This window comes from Microtus ochrogaster, chromosome 7 (genome assembly GCF_000317375.1).
Source record: "Microtus ochrogaster isolate Prairie Vole_2 chromosome 7, MicOch1.0, whole genome shotgun sequence".
Lineage (NCBI taxonomy): Eukaryota > Metazoa > Chordata > Mammalia > Rodentia > Cricetidae > Microtus > Microtus ochrogaster.
The window spans coordinates 45,904,967-45,922,238 of NC_022014.1; the positions used below are offsets into that span (position 1 = coordinate 45,904,967).

Consider the following 17,272-nt stretch of genomic DNA (forward strand, 5'->3'; position numbering starts at 1 on the left):
ACACACACACACACACACACACACACACACACACACACACACACACACACACCCTAGAGAGCCCAAGGGAGAAAAGGCTTACACATTTTTACAATCACATCTTGGAACCTTCTGGCCTTTAGGAAGCTGAGGCAAGTTCTAGGCCTAGCCAGGTTCAGTGGATGGGCTCTGTCAGACACAGACTGTCTCTCCCAGTCAAGACAAGAGAAACAAACGAGGGTTTCAGATGACAAACAGGCCATCTGCTTCCAAAGACCATTCGAGCTGTTCTGGCCAAGCATAGGAACTAGCCAGAGAGGTAAGGAGAGGGATGGAGACAGCTAACACAGACCATTGAGGATGCAACCTCCCCCAGGAAGCACACCAGGGGCGTCTATCTGTTTCTGTGCTATCTCCCCTGTCCCTGATGCTATGACGGTAGATGGAACCTTTTCAAAGCAGAAGCTGGCCAGGCTTGAGGGTATGCCAGGTACTTAAGAAAAGCATTTTTTTTTATGTAAACAGCCCTTGAGGGGCAAAGCCTAGGAATGTAATACCCCTTCCCTGAAGCCCCAGGAAACTTCTAGGGAATGTGCCCAAAACCTCTGGTGCATAGACTTCCCCTTCCTCTCACTCAAAGATGCAAGAGACATCTTGCTCATCTTTTAGCTTATCAGTAGCCGACTCTGTGGCCCTGACTTCTGATCACTCAAGTGGGCTTAGAGGAGCATGAGCAGAGGACACATTGTTGACCCTACCCTGGCATTTTACCCCATGCAGTTTGTCAAAGACACTCCCAAAAACTCATTGCCACGCCAAGGATGGCTTCAGGCCAGGGCAAGAATCCTAATGTGGATAATGAAGTTTGAGCCCACCAGAGAAGGATTTGTCATGTTTGTGTGCTGATGGGGAATGCAGGGGTCAGGGGGAGGGTTATGCCATTCTATAGAGGATGGCAGAACCTTCACCGACCAGGTTCTTGATCACAATGACAGCCCTAAGCTTTAGACCTACCATCACTAGGACTAAGCAACGCATGGGAATGATTCTACGATCATTTGGGCCAATCTTAGTGGGGCTTTCTGTAACCTGGGGGGATAAGTGACTGACAAGGCACTCAGGACTTGAGCTGGGACAAGCTGTGAATCTCAGAGACAGGAGCAGTGATCTGAGATCCTCAGTGTTCCTGGCTCTCTAGGACCCAAAGTCTGAACTGAACTTCCCAAAGCCTGGCTGACAAATGCCACATGAGGCAGGAGGGCTTTCTTCAACCTTAGAAACTGAACTGCCTTTAATCTGGATGAGGACCTTATCTTCATCTCACCTGTGGGTGTGGCTATTCCAGCATCTCGCGGAGGGTACACTAGGCTTCTCAGGTCATGGTTCACTTCACGGATACATGCTGACCAAGACCTGATTGAAATTTAGCTGAACTTCTTGGAGCCCTAGTCTCAAAAGGTCCTAAACCCTGGCTTGCTATCTGGAGTTTAAGAGAATTCCACCAAGCCAATTTATCCAGAAACCCAGGCTTGCAATCCCATAAGGCTTCTCTTCCTCACTCTTGACCATCAGTCAGTTCCCTACTCCCCAGTGCTGACCAAGGACCTTGCAGTAGCTTTTACCCTTTCCATGCCCATTGGCTACAAATTCCTACATGTCCTTGTTGGACTTATAATTGAGTCCAGGATCTTTCTCCCTGGTGATAGGCTTGACCATATGAATAAAACCTCCCCCTCCATCATTTTTGTATCTGTTGTTTTTTATATGAGAGGGTCTTACATAGCACAGGCTAGCCTTAATTCACTATGTTACTGAGGATTACCTTGAACTTCTGATCTTCTTGCTTCCATCTCCCAGGTTCTAAGACCACAGGTGGGTAACACGATGCTCAATTTATGTAGCTCTGAGCTTGAACCCAGGGCTTTGTACTTGGTAGGCGAATACTCTACCAACTGAGATACATCTCCACAAACCACCATGTCTAACACGTGTCAACACAGTGTCACGGTCACAGACCACTCGTCTGCCCTCAGCACCCATGTCTGCTTTTCTTTTTAGTATTTGGGAAAAGCCTGCCACTCAGAGCACTTCTCCTCTCCCCTTGTTCGGATTCCTCAATCTCCTGGTACAATGCTTTCACACAAACACTAACCTGAGTTTTCCACGACACCATTAGGATTAAAAGCCACATAGCCATTGTCAAGAAGCTTGATGTTAGCACATCTGGATACATGAACAGAAGATGCCCTTTCCAGAGAGTGAGGAGAAGGAATGGGCACAAAGCCTCCATGGATGGCATGATGGGTAATTTTGATTATCAATCTGATCAGGCTTAGAAATGCCTGTTGTGATGATGTAGCAGGTAAGGTACCAAGCCTGACATCACAAAACCCACTTGGTGGAAGGAGAGAACAGACTCCTACAAGTTGTCCTCTGTCCTCCAGATGCACACTCTGGCATGGACAAGCATTCAAACACACAGATAGACAGACAGACAGACACATACACACATACACACACACACACACACACAAATATAAGTATTGGCTGATTTTGTGTGTCAACTTGACACAAGCTAGAGTCATCAGGAAGGAGCCTCAATTGAGGAAATGCCTCCATAAGATCCAGCTAAAGGGCATTTTCTCAACTAGCCATCAATGTCGCCCAACCCATCGTGGGTGGTGCCGTCTCTGGGCTGGGTTCTCTAAGAAAGCAGACTGAGCAAGCCAGTAGGCAGCTCTCCACCATGGCCTCTGCATCAGCTCCTGCCTCTAGGTTCTGGCCCTCTTTGAGCTCCTGTCCTGACTTCCTGTGATGATGAACTTCAATGTGGAAGTGTAAGTCAAATAAACCCTTTCTTCTCAACTTGCTTTTTGGTCATGGTGTTTCATCAAAGTGACAGAAACCCTAAACAATACATAAACAAATACACCACACTTTTTTTTTTTAAAAAAAAGAAAGAATTGCCTAAAGAAGAAAGAAGGCACACCCTGTATGTAGGTGATCTGACTCAGCAAACAGGCAAACAGAAGAAAGTTATGTGAGCAGGTTAGAGAATTGAGGGGCCAAGAAAGGTAAGGAGAGGTTGGAAGGCCAAGGATCAGCTTTCTCACCTGGAGTCCAGTTTGCAGCAGGGCGTCCTTCATTTACATGCCAAACAGCCCACGTTTGTATTGAACTTAGTTCCAGCTGAGCAATCAGAGAGTCTCTGTATGCTTACTGACACACCCCAATTCTAGCCCATCAATTTTTCCACACCTAAGAGATCCCTCCAGACAAGCCGACCAGGTGTTCATGTCACCTGGCAAAGGATGTTAGCAGGGCTGCGTAGAGCTGGGGGACTAATACAGTGGTTACTGTTCATGATCTGGCAGTGGGTGCCAGATTGCTTTGTGTGCTGTGCTTTCACCTAGAGGAGGGAAGAGGTCTAAGGCTGTGGTTTTGCTGGCTTTGTCCCACCCGGATCTAGGTCACACAAGGATTCCCTTCAAATATCTAGATCATCTGGCTGTGCACCCCTCTCACCACCCACATATAACATCTTTAGCTCAGTGCCCACCTTGTGGTCTAAGTTGCAATCTACCATGTGTAGAGGGAGGGGGGGACAGTGAACGTATCAGGATGACTGACCGGAATGTTGCCACGCTTTTCCACGACAAAACCACTCTTGCTAAGCACATGTTGATTTTCCTGGTTACATAGTAAGAAAGTACGCTCTACCCAGCACCAAATGCCCTAACCAAAGGAGACTCCAGTTTACAAAGCTCAAGCTTTCTGAAGGAAATAACTGTTTTTCACCAAAGGGGGTGGGGGAATTTACTAGTACTTCAAACTCAGCATGACCAGAGGGGTCAGCCCAGAGCTAGTGCCTGCCCCAGGCAGGCATGGGAAAGTCACCCTTCCCTACCATCTCACTCAAGCTTCTGCCCCTGGGGCTCACCCACGGGAGGAGGCAGAGGATTTTGAGAACCAGATAAGCTGTAGGTACAGAAGGGACTCCTGTGTGTCTTCTGGCCTGGGTGGCAGTGTGCTGTAGGCATGAAGGGAAGGTTGGCACACTCTAAGGTGCGATGCTAAAGAAGCCTAAATCCCGAGTCTGACAAAGTGGCACAGAGATCCATGTGACCAAAATAAATCCCAAGAGGCACCCCGCATTTCTGAGTAATTCTGTGGCTGGCTGAAGATACACCACACGTTGCTGATGGCATGGCGGGAAGGCTGTGTTTCATTAGAGGCAGGAAATGTAGATCAAAGACTGGAGGCTAAGGATGCCGAGATCACAGCAGAAGGCAGCTGAGCCCCTGGATGGTTTCCAAGAGGCCAAGTCTCAGGCCCGAGAAAGTAAAGAGGATGAGACGGATGGCGACTCATTTCTACTGTTCTCAGTCCTTAGGCTGGCACGGCACCCTCTCCCACAGCCAGTTAAGCTCTGATCAGCAGGATGGGAGCAAGAGATGCTCCCCAACCCTGAGATTCCACGGCAGGTACTCTGGGTCCCCTTTTAGAGAAACTACTGGGTCCTCAAAATGAAACATGCCTCCTGGCTCTGCCCTCTTGCAGTGTTCCAACATGGTGCTAGGAAAATGCTGACAAAATGGGTGTCTCTGATTATCAAGCTCTTCCTATGGGCACGCAGAGGAGCTTGCCATGACAAGGCCTGTATGTCCTGGAGGCCAGACCTTGTGAGGTCATGTCAACCTCACTTTCAGAGCTTGATGTGGGAGTATGCAGGATTTGTGCGTTTCTTGGTATGGAACAGGAGCATGGCTGATTTGGGGTGCTCCTGAGCAGATGGAGCTGTGACAAGGCTCTGCCTCTCCAGTGCTCCCCACTCTCAGAGCAGCTCCTTGCCACCTTCTGTACTCTGCGCTTCCCATGGGGCCAGATAGACAACAGAGGCCCTGGCTGAGCCAATGCCTCCATCTCTCCACCCCAAGTAGTTTCTAGTTTTAAGTGGAACTTCCTTGGGACAATATTTATCCATGATCCTTAGTTGCTCACTTGTTTTTCTTTCTCTTTAGCCTTCTATTCATCTGGAGTTTGCTACACTCATCATGTGGATACAGTCTTTGCACACGGCAGGTAGGTAGATGAACAAGGTGAGGTGCCTGTCTACTCTGGTTGCTCATAGGGCAATGGCGAGTTCAATGGGCACAATGCAGTGTCAACTGACACGGGAGAAACCTGAAGACTAATACTGATGCTAAGAGCAAGTACCAAGCTGCAAACGCCAAGCTCTTTCTGCTATGATATGGACAGATGACGACATCACTAAGCTAGCATACTTGGTCTAGAAAGCAAGGAGCAAAGATACACACACACACACACACACACACACACACACACACACACGTGCATGGAGGGAGGGAGGGAGGAAGAGAGGGAGGAAGGGAGGGAGGGAGGGTACAGGAGTGTAAAGCACACAGTGAAAGCAGGAGAGGGCCTGCTGGGCATGGAGCAATCCCTAGATTCTGTGTCCAGCCTCTAATATAGCAACCAAACCCCATGACAAAGCTGAGAGAGTACAGGAAGCTAGACTGCAGACAGGCACGTGCTCCAGTGTACAGGAAGCCCAGGTCTGATTTGTGGCACTCTTGCTTTTTACAGTCCCCATGGTGGCTGAGGGAGGGTGACTGATTTGGGGGCAAAGAGCTCACTTTGTGTGGGGGGTGGCTGTTCCACTAATTTTGACCACTGAAGGAGGCTCTGCCCTAGGGCAGTGGTGAAAGCAGGTAGCAGGGGACAGAATCCACACACAGGCCTTTCAGGCCAGGGAGAAAAAGGGGAGCAGGAGTCCAGTGGTTCCAGGGTCCTGCAGACACCCAGACTCCATGCCACTCAAGCAGCTGCTCACCTCGTAAAGGTCCTAGTGTCCCTCCAATGGCTCTGTGGGTGTCTGCTCAGACTGCTGGCTGTGAGCCGAACACCCCAGAAATGTGTCTTCTACATTACAGACCTTTTTTTTCCTACCTGGAAATACTTGGGTGGCTTAATTTGTTTTCTGAAATAACAAAAGCAATTAGATTAATTGCCTTCAGAATGGGGCGTTCATAGGCGACAACCACAACACCACACAGGAGGCGCCTGGCAGGTTCCTTCCAGGCTTGTAATTTATGGACTAATTTTCCTGTCCTGTTAAGGGCAGAAACATCTCAGGGACAGAAAGGTGTGAGGCTGGGCAGACCCTGAGGCCTCCCTTTACAGCTTCTTAGCAGCCACACATGTTGGAAGGATGGAAATAAAAGCTTCTGCCACATAGCACCAGGGCGTCTGCCATGGTGGCACCAGGGCGTTAGCCCCTTATATACCACATAGCACCTTTGGCAACATTAAAGCCCTGTGCTTCTGCTGAGAACATAGCTCTCCTGCTTCCCCCAAAACTTCATCTTGATGGGTCAGACCAGATTTGAGGACTCTTGGGATGACAGGGACTACAATCTGGGATGGGTAGAGAAGGCAACCTGGGCTAGGCTCCCGGCTATGTGTATGGTGGTTCAGTTCTACTAAGTGAAGTCACCACTGGCTGTGCTTTAGGATAGAAAGGGCATCATGTGGTTATTTCTTCCAAGTTGAGACATTCTCTCCTGTAGAGAAGAGACATTGGTACAACTCAACAGACTCAGGAAGCTCAGAGTTATAAGACTTACGAGGCCCCAGGCTACATAAGCAGTAATCAGTTACTAGAAAGGGGAGGCGCTGCAGGGGAGTTGCCTGCAAGCTAGGCATACAGGGATACAGCTGCTCTGAGTTGCCGCCCATGCTGGAGGGCAGTGTATGGTGGGGTGCAGCTGCCTCTGAGTCATTCTCCTGCAAGTAACCCCACAACGCTATTGGTTCCCCAAGCTAGGCAGGAGTGGAGTCGTTTCTTGGGTCTGTCATGGTGTCTTACATGGGGTGAACAGATGTTTGTTCTTTGTTCATGGATCCCCAGGAAAAGTCACACAACAGGGAGGCAGTGGCTACATGGCTGCTTCTGTTTTCTAGTTAATGCTCACCACAAGCTTCTGGAAGGAATGATGACAGCTGCCTGCTAAGGCATAGAACAGCTTTCTGTACCCCGAGGGAAATTAGCTTCATGACAACTGCCCTCCAATCCAGGCACTGGGTTAGTTGCTCACCAAGCTACACCCCAGCCAAAGGTCCAGGGTTCAGAATTGTGATTCTTCATCAGCCAGGCATGGGTCAGCCTCTCCCTGTGTCATGTGTCTGCTGAAGAACCACAGGAGATGGACCGGTCATGACCAACCTTACCTCTGGGATCCCACAGCTCAGTGGGGAAATGGACACCGCCCTATCACCACTACTGAGAGGCAGGACAGAACTGCCTGCCAGCTGCATGACAGATACAGCACGAGGGGGCAGGAAGTGTATGAAGGGGCAAAGCTCCTTGCTATGGCTGGGAATTGAGAAACCTCCCTGGCAGAGTGAGCATTTAGTCCAGAACCCCCAAATCTAAGCAGGATTTGAAAAGAGATCAGGAGGAAGCAGCAGTTCAAGGTGAACACAGGCACTGAGATGTGAGGCAGGGGTTCTGTGAGGGGGCTGGTGGTCACCCCTTGAAACCATAGGGAACAAGGTAAGGAAGGCAGTGTGGGACCAGGTGACCAGGAAGCCAGACAGAGTTTGAATGCTGCTGATGGGCAATAGGGTCCAGTTCGGAAAGGACAGGTAAGATTAAGTGCCTTTGAGTCTGGTCACTTTCTCTGAGGAGGACAGGCTAGAAGAGGGTGAGAAGGGAAGACCAGTGACAGACGTGGAGTGAGAGAGGCTGGACCATCGGGGTAAGGTAGAGAAATGTGGATGGATTTGGCATTTGGTTAAAAAAAAATGTGGATGGATTTGACATCTCAATATAAAAAGTGGAGCTGTGTGGGGTTGCTGAAGGATACAGGAAAGAGACAAGGGCCAATGGCTATTTCCTGACGTGAACATGTATGGTGTGGTCTTAGATATTGGTTCTAGAAGTGAGGTGGGACAAGCAAGCAGAAAGCAGGTCTCTCAAAGTTAAAAAAAAAAAGGATGCAGTTGCTTAAATGACACCGGGCTTACCACCTCCTCCTTCCGAGACTCTATCAGAGTGGCTTTTAAAATAAAGCACAACAGCAAAGAGAACGGGAGAAGCCTCTTTAGAGCAAGGGACTTAAGGACATTTCTGGGACATGGGCCGAAGATGCCTTAGTTCACAGCTCACAGCCAAGAGCATATGCAGAGGGAGCTGCCTCCGGAAAGGGAACCCACCTCCAGATTCGCACCTCCAGATTCACACCTCCCCTAGAAGCACAGGAAAAGCCAAGACTTGAATATGGAAGACTCCCTAACGTAGGAAAAAGGAGGTGGAGGGTTCTTTCCTTAAAAAGTAAAATGAGGTGGTTGGGGAGATGGCTCAGCAGTTCAGAGTGAACTCACTTGAACAGGAGTGAGTTTGGCTCACAGCACCCACATTAGGTGGCTCACAACCCCCTGTTATTCCAGCTTCAAAGGATCTGATGCCCTCTGCTGGCCTCTGTGGGCACTGCACTCACGTGCACAAATACACACCCAGAAAACATACACACACATAAAAATAAAACCTTAAAAACATAGAATGAACTGTGAGAGGAAGTGGCTCATGTGGAAGTTGGAATTCTTCTTACTGTGGCAGGGTACTATAGAGGGGAAGTCTGGACAGTGTCCATCTCAGACCCTTCATCGTACAGAGGAAACTGCTGGCAGCCAAGTCCCGCCCTAGAGCGAGAGCTGAGTGCTTCCACCCAGCCTTTGGACACTCCTTGTTCTTATGCATGAATGGACAGCTAAGAATCACAGCAAGGGGGTGGAGGTCAGAGGACAACTTTCGGGAGTTGGTTAGCTTCCTTTCCCACTCAGGGTCCTGGAGATCAAACACTGCCATCAGCTTTGGTTGATAACTGCTCTACCTGCTGAGCCTTCTCCCCAGCCAAAGCATAAACTCCTTTCTTTCTCTAAACCAGCATATAGTAATGTGTTAGATGCTGTTATGAAATATCTTAACAAAGTATGCTCCTGTGATTTTCCTTTTTTATGTCCCTTGGGACATTTACCTGTGTCCCCAATCCTGATCTCCTTTCTAGACTTTTAGACCTTACCCACTCTTACCCCTGTTTCCATAGATACATGCATGCCTTATAGTCTGGGGATTTGCATATGAAGGCAGACATGTTCATTTCTTTTTTAATTTGAATGATCTCAATATTATGCTTTCTGAGCATGGATTTTTGACCTAAAACGTTCAATACTCAGATTGAGCATCAAAGCCAAAGGCATTCAAGAATGAAGAATAAAATATATTGGGAGGCATAAGCTTTGGGGGAACTGTGAGAGGAACTTCTATCCCAGGGCGGTTTTAAAATGAATTAAAAATTCCAGAAAGAAAAAGCCAATGTGAGAGAATTTCTCTCCCCCCTTTCCTTCGAGGACAGGCAAGTGCAGCTAGGCTGTGGAAAACACAGGGAATGACCACTAAAGCCTTAAAGCCGGATACAACCTTGCAGAACTTCACAACACCAAGGGTATTAATTAGTCTGTTCACCACGGACTTTTTACATTAATTTTAATTTGTAAAATATTGCATTTAACATCACTTTTCTTGATTGAATTTCTGTGTTAGAGGCAAGGGCCTCAGCTGCCATATCCTCATGCCTGGGAACAGCATGGAGGGTGAAGGGGTGAAAAACTGTTCTTACTCTCGTGGACCTTAAAGAAGATGGAGGGGTGGTGGGCTGCAGTGTTCTGGGTGGGGCAGAGCCCTCATGAATGGGATCATGGAGGGGTGGTGGGCTGCAGTGTTCTGGGTGGGGCGGAACCTTCATGAATGTGATCAATGCTTTTATTCACAATGCCCCAGAGACACACCTCAACCCTTCCCCCAGTGAAGACACAGACGGGAGGTCCATCTATACCAGAAGAGGAATCTGCCAACACCTCATTTAGCCTCCAAGATAAGCAAACGTCTTTCTTTGCAGGTAATCTAGGGTGTATGTGTGTGCATGCGCATGAATGTACACACACATGAACGACAACGTGAAGTCAGTTCTCTTCCACCATGTGGGTTCCACAAGTTGAACTCAGGCCATCAGACTTGATGGTAATCACCTTTAGCCAATGAAGTGCCAGCCTGTGAAAGAGATTTCTGCCGTTCATGGTATCCTGTTACAGGCAGCCTAAGACATCAAGACATGGGTGACTCTAATAAATTTCAAATAAACCCAACAGGCTTCCCATGAGGAACAAGAGTCAGTGTAGAACACATACATCACACACACCACACACACACACACACACACACACACACACACACACTCACATTCTGCTCTCAAGTTTCGTGACGATGTAGGTCTGTGTATATGCAAGTGAGGCCCTCTGTACATGTTGTAAGTGGAGACCAGAGGCTAATATTGGGTGGCTAATATCAGGTGTCTTCTTTGATGGTTATCTACTTAATTTTTTGAGACTGTATCTCACTAAAGTTGGCGCTTACCAATTGTTTAAGCTGGCTGACCAGTGAGCGCCCAGGCACCTACCTTTTTTTTTTTTTTTTTTTTTTTTTTGGTTTTTCGAGACAGGGTTTCTCTGTGGCTTTGGAGCCTGTCCTGGAACTAGCTCTTATAGACCAGGCTGGGCGCGAACTCACAGAGATCCGCCTGCCTCTGCCTCCCGAGTGCTGGGATTAAAGGGATTAAAGGTGTGCGCCACCACCGCCCGGCGGCACCTACCTTTTTCACTCCCATCCCCAGTGCTGGGTTATGGACACATGCTGCTGCTGTGTGCTCCTCTTATGTGCGTGCTGGGGATCAGAACTCAGGTCCTCATGCTTACACAGTAAGCCCTGTACTGACAGATCATCCCCCAGCCCCAGCACTGGGCTCTCCATCAGTGACACTGCTTGCTTAAAGATGACATGTTTAACAGTATGGGGATGTTCTTTTCTCTTCCTAGAGACATACTTTCCACCCCATCTGTATTTACATGGGGCCATGTGACCTGTGCAGGGAAGTAGGGACAGGTGTGGGAATGAGGCCTCACTCCTGAGCTGGGCCAGTTAAAAGCCAGGGGCCTTTCCCACACTCTCTTTTGTCCTCATCCACAGTGACTTTGGAAACCACACAAGGGAAGGAGTCTGGCACCAAAATTACTGTATGCAGTAAAAATACCTGTATTCTGGCACTGCAGGGGGCATAAGCGGGCTGTGACATAAGCATGCAGCATGTACCATGGGCAGGCAGGGGTTGTCGATTGTGACAGTTACATTATCTCGACTAGGAAGAACACTGGAATTCTTTGTCCAGTCAATAAGGTGTGAAGACAGAACAAGAACAGTTTTTGACATTCGAGGGACAGACACTTGATCCCCTAAGCATGCTTTGTTGTTGTTGCTACTTTTTGTAGCAACACTTTTTTGTAGGATACTTTTTGTTTTTTGAAGTAAGAAGAATGTGCTCCAGAAAATGGAAAGCATAAACAAATAAACAACAAGCTATCTTGGAAAGGATAGAACAACTCAAAAGAACATTCTATATTGGAACAGACCGACAGAGGTTCTAGAAGAGAGGGCCCCAGGAAAATAAGACAAGTGATGACCAAAGAGAGATAGTCTGAGGGCTTCTGGGGCAGTGAAGTGAGGAGAACCAGGGCTGGATGCCCAGAGAAGGGTAGAGAAAACCAACATTTGACTTGGTTGACCAAGGCCAACAATTCCTAGGGATAACCTTGGAAATCTGACTGTAATGCATTTAGTTTCAGGTCCTGTCCTTGACTTTTAAGATTTTATTTTTATGTATATGGGTGTTTTGTTTGAATGTACATCTGTGCACCACACGTGCCCCAGAAGAGGGTATTGGATCCTCTGGAATTGGTTTACAGAGGTTGTGAGGCACCATGTAGGTGCTAAGAAACAGACCCAGGTCCTTTACAAGCACAGCAAATGTTCTAATTACTGAACCATCTCTCCAGTTTCTGCCCTCAACTTTTAGAACCAGCTAACAGGTCAGTGATGGAAGGCTATGAACATGCTGGCTCAAGAGTAGGCAGATCTTGGTCATTGTATCCGATTCCAATCCATATAGAAGAATACAAAGAAGCTAGGTACTAGGGATGGGACTTTCTTGTGGTCCCATTGTACTGACCCAGCCTGTTGCTGTCTTGCTTTCTGCACTGTTGCCCTTGAATGGATCTGCGCTGATGGGCTATGGTAGGGAAGCTTGGTATGAGGGCAGATGCCTTTAACCCCAGCTCTTGGGAGACAGGGATAGGCGATTCTCTATGAGTTTGAGGCCAGCCTGGTCTACATAGTGCACTCCAGATCAGTCATCCATGTACGACCCCCATCTCAATGCCCTACCCCGTTCTAAAGAAAATTCCCAAGAACCATGGCAGGGGAGCTCCTACCTATGACCTCTCTTTCTCAGTGAACACCACATGACTTCCGCAGAGTGCACTCCCCTGATCAGCTTCTGATAGGCCCCCCTCTCCCCGTTGCTTTAGACACTTCTTCTCCCTGTAGGGGTGGCTGTTGATTTCCTCTTAAGAGAAGATAACCTTGTCTGTCCAACACGCTCTCATCTAGTGCTCTGGTTCCAGTTTTCAGAGGCTATCTGAAAGACTGATTTGAAAAGAAAAAAAAATCAATTGTGTGCTCCATAGAGGTGACGCTTCAGAACCTGTAGGTGCCTGGCGGTCTTCCAGGCAGGCAGTTCCACACTGCTCCATCTGCAAAGCATTAGCAGGACAGAGCAAGGTTTGAGCCTTTGGTTGCAGCCGGACACTGTGGTTTCCTGTCGCATGCAGCATGTCCCTTCTATCCTATGGCCCCTGTGAGTCTGCACTTGGCACTGATCAGCTGTGCATAGGGTAAGGCCACCTTGGCAGCCTTGGTGTGGCTGCCAAGTGGTTATGGAGTCAAGAGTTCAGTGAGGCCAGTCCTCAGTTTCTGGAGCAATGCTCCTCCCCAGACACGTTTAAATGAAATATCTTGTATGTTCTTACTCAAAGGAGAGAGTAAGAACACTTAAGAGACATCTTGTCACAGGCTGGTATGTCCCTCCCCCACCTCGGCAAAGAAAGCGGATGGTAGGTCTCGCAGCAATTCCTACCATAGTCTCTTCCCATCCCAGAGTCAGTGAACTGCAAAGAGCTGGTCCTCACCTCCAGGGAAAGTTGAGGACAGGGGAATGTGGCACCTGCTGTGACATCTCATGTGCAGGCTCCTCACACAGTCACACAGTCCTCCCATGGCCCAGATTTTGGTCCCCAAATCATCCTCCTGACCCCTATCCAGCAATTCAACTCCCAGGGCCCAAGGGAAAGGACAAAGAGGAGACTCTCACAGCCTCCCTGAGAGCCCAGTGGAGCACACAGCACCCTCTGAGGGCAGGCTCAGACTCCCGGGGAACCGGCGGGCTATTGCATCTTTGGCTTATGTGGAGGAATGTCCCAGTTCCGCCCATGCAATGGCAAAGTGCAGAGGCCAGCAGAAAATGTCAGGGTGTGCTCATCTGTGTCAACGTTCTGTTCTGCAGCTGTCATCAAAGGCAGTCTGCGAACAGGGATGGACAGAGGCCCACGGCTTCTCTGACTTATAGGCAGGCAGTGCAACATTACGTAGCTATCTGCAATGAAGGCCCCTTCATTTTCTGCTCCCTGGCCCTGGCATTAATAAGGCGATCACGTCTAATTGTCAAGAATGCTTGTTGCAGTGAGCGAAAACCTTGAGCACCAGGGTCAGTGGGAAGAGCTGGCATATCCGTGATTACTGCTAAATTATCTTTCTCCTTTCTTGGCAATTTCCTTTAAAGGTGGTAAACATCAGCAGTTCCTCTGTAGCTTTGACTAACTCTGTAATTGAACTAGTCTTATACTTTATGTGAAAGTTTGCACATGTGTCGGTGCCTGTGTGGGCACGTGTGTGTTTGGGCATGCATGCATGTGTGTTTACATGCATGTGAAGTTGACTTCTGGTATCCTCTTGCTTACTTGCCACTTTATTGAAGCAAGGTCTGTCAACAGAACCCAGAGATCACATATAGACTAATCTAGCTAGCCAGCTTGTCCCAGGGATTCCCCCGTCTCTGAATGCTGGGATTACAGGTAGCTGTCATACCTGCCTAGATTTCACATGAGTTCTGGGTATAAAAGCTTTGATTCTCATACTTGTGTGGCAAACGCTTTATCCATGGAACTATTTCCCCAGCCTGAGTCCTGTCCTTTTAGTTTCTGGTACCCCCTTACTCACAGTGTTTCCAACACCATAGGAAGAGCATCAGTCCAGCACCCCTTGAACAGCTGAAGTCATCTTCTTTATTATTATTACTATTATTATTATTATTACTATTATTATTATCATTACTACTACTACTATTATTATTTTGGTTTTTTGAGACAGAGTTTCACTGTAGCTTTGGAGTCTGTCCTAGAACTAACTCTTGTAGACCAGGCTGGCCTTGAACTCAGAGATTTGCCTGCTTCTACCTCCCAAGTGCTGGGATTAACGGTGTGAGCCAACACTGCGTAGCTCAGCTGAAGTCATCTTGTGGCCCTAGCATCCTCCTTAGCCTGTCCTCAATGGTAAGAAAAGGAAAGGGAATACATTCATGTTTCAGGGGCTCACAGGCCTCGCAGCAGCCCTGGTTGGACCCAGGAGACAGCGAATTGGACATTTGTGTCTGGAAGAGTCTAAGAGTCACATGACTCATTTCTCAAGCTAAGCACCGAGCCCAAGCTCCAGGCTGAGTCCCTGAGAAGTTTGTCCACCCTGATGACATCTGCATTTGTTTTCCCAGCAATCTGCCGACAGGTGGGTGTGAAGGGGCCATAACAAGATGTCATTCATAATTTAAAATTCATCACTGAGAAGGGCTCTGCAGTCACAGCCCAACCTCAATTATTTCCAAGATGCCGCTACAGCCGTGCTCCCCCTGCAGTGTCACCCCGAGGTCGCAGGATTCTTCAGGATTCCTTTCCCCACCTCCTTCACTCTGCCTCCCCACAGCCCCGCCTGTCATAAAGCCATTTTATCTCTGGAGAAGTTTTATGCAGGGATATATGACCAGAATACATGAAGGTCTTTTAAATTTATTTTCAATAGCCCCTCCACTCTTTTCTCCATGAAATATTTAGCATTTAACTCGTTATTTCAGCTGCTGGCGAAGGCTCGGGTGCAAGGTGGCTTTGTAGAGATGGCAGAATGTCACACCAAGGTAATTGTTTCTCTTTATTTCCTCTAGATAAAGAATAAGTAATAGGCAAGTCTGAATTATCGGGCAGTGCTTCCATCACGGGCTCCAGTGATAACATAACCAGCAGATTGAATTTGGAGTGGTCCCGCATAATCAGCTTCCCCTCGCTTCAGAGAATTTGCTTGGGAATGAGTGTGTGTTGGGGCGCGAGCCACCCTGCCAGCGTGTGTGCGTAGAGCCCCGCTTTCTAGAAACTCCAAACAGCAGAGCTTTAACAAGTCCATGTGGAGGTGGAGGGCTCTCTGAGGAGGTGGCAGGGCCGTGCGGTGAGTGTGCACATGACCATGCAGGAGGCAAGTATAAGAGCAGGAAAACAGAAAAGGACAGCGGGAGAGGCAAAGAAAGAGACCCAAGGCCAGCAGGAGCGTGTGAGGAGACCACTGAGGGACAGAGCAGAGACGGCAAAACCCAGAGGAAATGCTTAGTGAGTCGCAGGAAACCAGACGGAAGTGAAACCAAACCTCTGGAAGCACCTATCATCTGCATAAGGCTGATTCTTTTAAGCTTGGTTACAAAACCACACTATCATCAGATAGCCAGTTACTAGTACAGCTTGGGTACCTACTTTCTCTCACTTTTGTCTTACAGCATTCCTGGACTCTCAAATGAGCCTCTTCTGGGACTGCAGAATGCCAACCTAGAAGTGCACCCCACCACACCAGGGTTTGAATCAGAGCTGAACTGGGCTCTCTTACACGTAGCAGACCTGAGGCGGCAGCGGGCCATAAGGTTCTGGAAGCTAAGGACACTTAAAAGCCTCAGGAAGTACAAGAAACTCACAAGATTCAAAAGTCCCTCGCCAGAGTCATCAAAATGATAAACAATTGCTGGGGAAAGAGAGTGTGGAACCTGGAGCTGTGCAGGGAATTCCAGGGACACAACTTTTCCGGGTCTCTACCCATGCTGGGGTGGACTTTGTAGAGATCCAGCTTGAGTCACACACTCTTCTGCAATAACCCCTTCAGGTCTCGTTCATCGAGCTGGGCTTGGGTGGATCCACTTCTTTGTTTACCTGGCAGTGCCAGACCCAGGCTGAACAGGTAGGTGTTTGCTTACTCCTCTGCAGCAACTGCCACACAGCCCCCGAACACTGCCCAAGGCCTCTGTTTAGCAGGACCTTCCTGTTACCTTAAACCAGTGCTTTCATGTCTCAGAAAAATTTAAGACAGATCAAAATTTGTTTTTTTTTCCTCTTCTAAGCATTTCAAGTAGACGAGACATAAATATTCATGACTGACATGGAAAAGCTGGCTAGGGAGAGGTTGTGGAGGAGCAAATTATCCTGTGAAATCTTTGACGCACGGCCACTTACTTCTTTGGTAAACTCTCCTGCACAAAACAGAGCATCGGGTGCCAGAGGGGCCATCCTCACCCACGTGTGAGCAATCTCTGAGCAGACAATGTTTTTCACCCCATGACAGTGCCCGCCACATCCCTTTTCTGGTCACTACCCTACCACAATTCCTCTGTTTAGAGGTCAGAGACTGTCCTTTCTGTGAACTGTGGACCTCACTTGCTGGGCCCTCTGTTGAGCAGGCTGTAGGTCGCTACACAGATAAAACTTGTAACTGGAAGGTTGATGCCCAAAGTTGTCTCTTGTACCTCACGACACAAACCTGGGGAATGACTGAACAGGGTCAAGGACCAAGCTTAGCCAGGATGATGGATTCTCAGTCCCTAGGGCTGAGGTTAGAGAATCTTAGGATCAGGAAGATGTGCATAAACTAACTGACCCCCTGGAGGTTATCCCACCAGGATGCCTCCTCCAACAGGGTTTGAATCCCTGGGGCTGTGCCTGGCACACAAAATGTGCTCCGTCAATCATTTCAGTTTTAAGGCTTTGTGCCTTTCCAGCCACTGCACTCTACTCAAGGAGTCAACACCATGAACGTGTTTGCCCACTCTCCTTGCTTAAGGTTTAAACCGCCTGTTCAGATGGTAAAAGGGGGGAAATGAAGGAAAGAACAGATTGGGAGAAAAGGGAAAAGAGGAAAGAGAGAAAAGGGGAAGGAGAGGGTTTTTTTAAAAAAAATATTTATTTATTT

General features: G+C 48.3%; 1 protein-coding gene across 1 annotated transcript in view; it reads right to left on the reverse strand.

Moving 5' to 3' along the window:
• The window catches only part of Fstl4 (follistatin like 4), a 433,260-nt gene that overhangs the window by 282,601 nt on the left and 133,387 nt on the right, over positions 1 to 17,272 (reverse strand). The gene's annotated exons all lie outside the window — the stretch shown is intronic.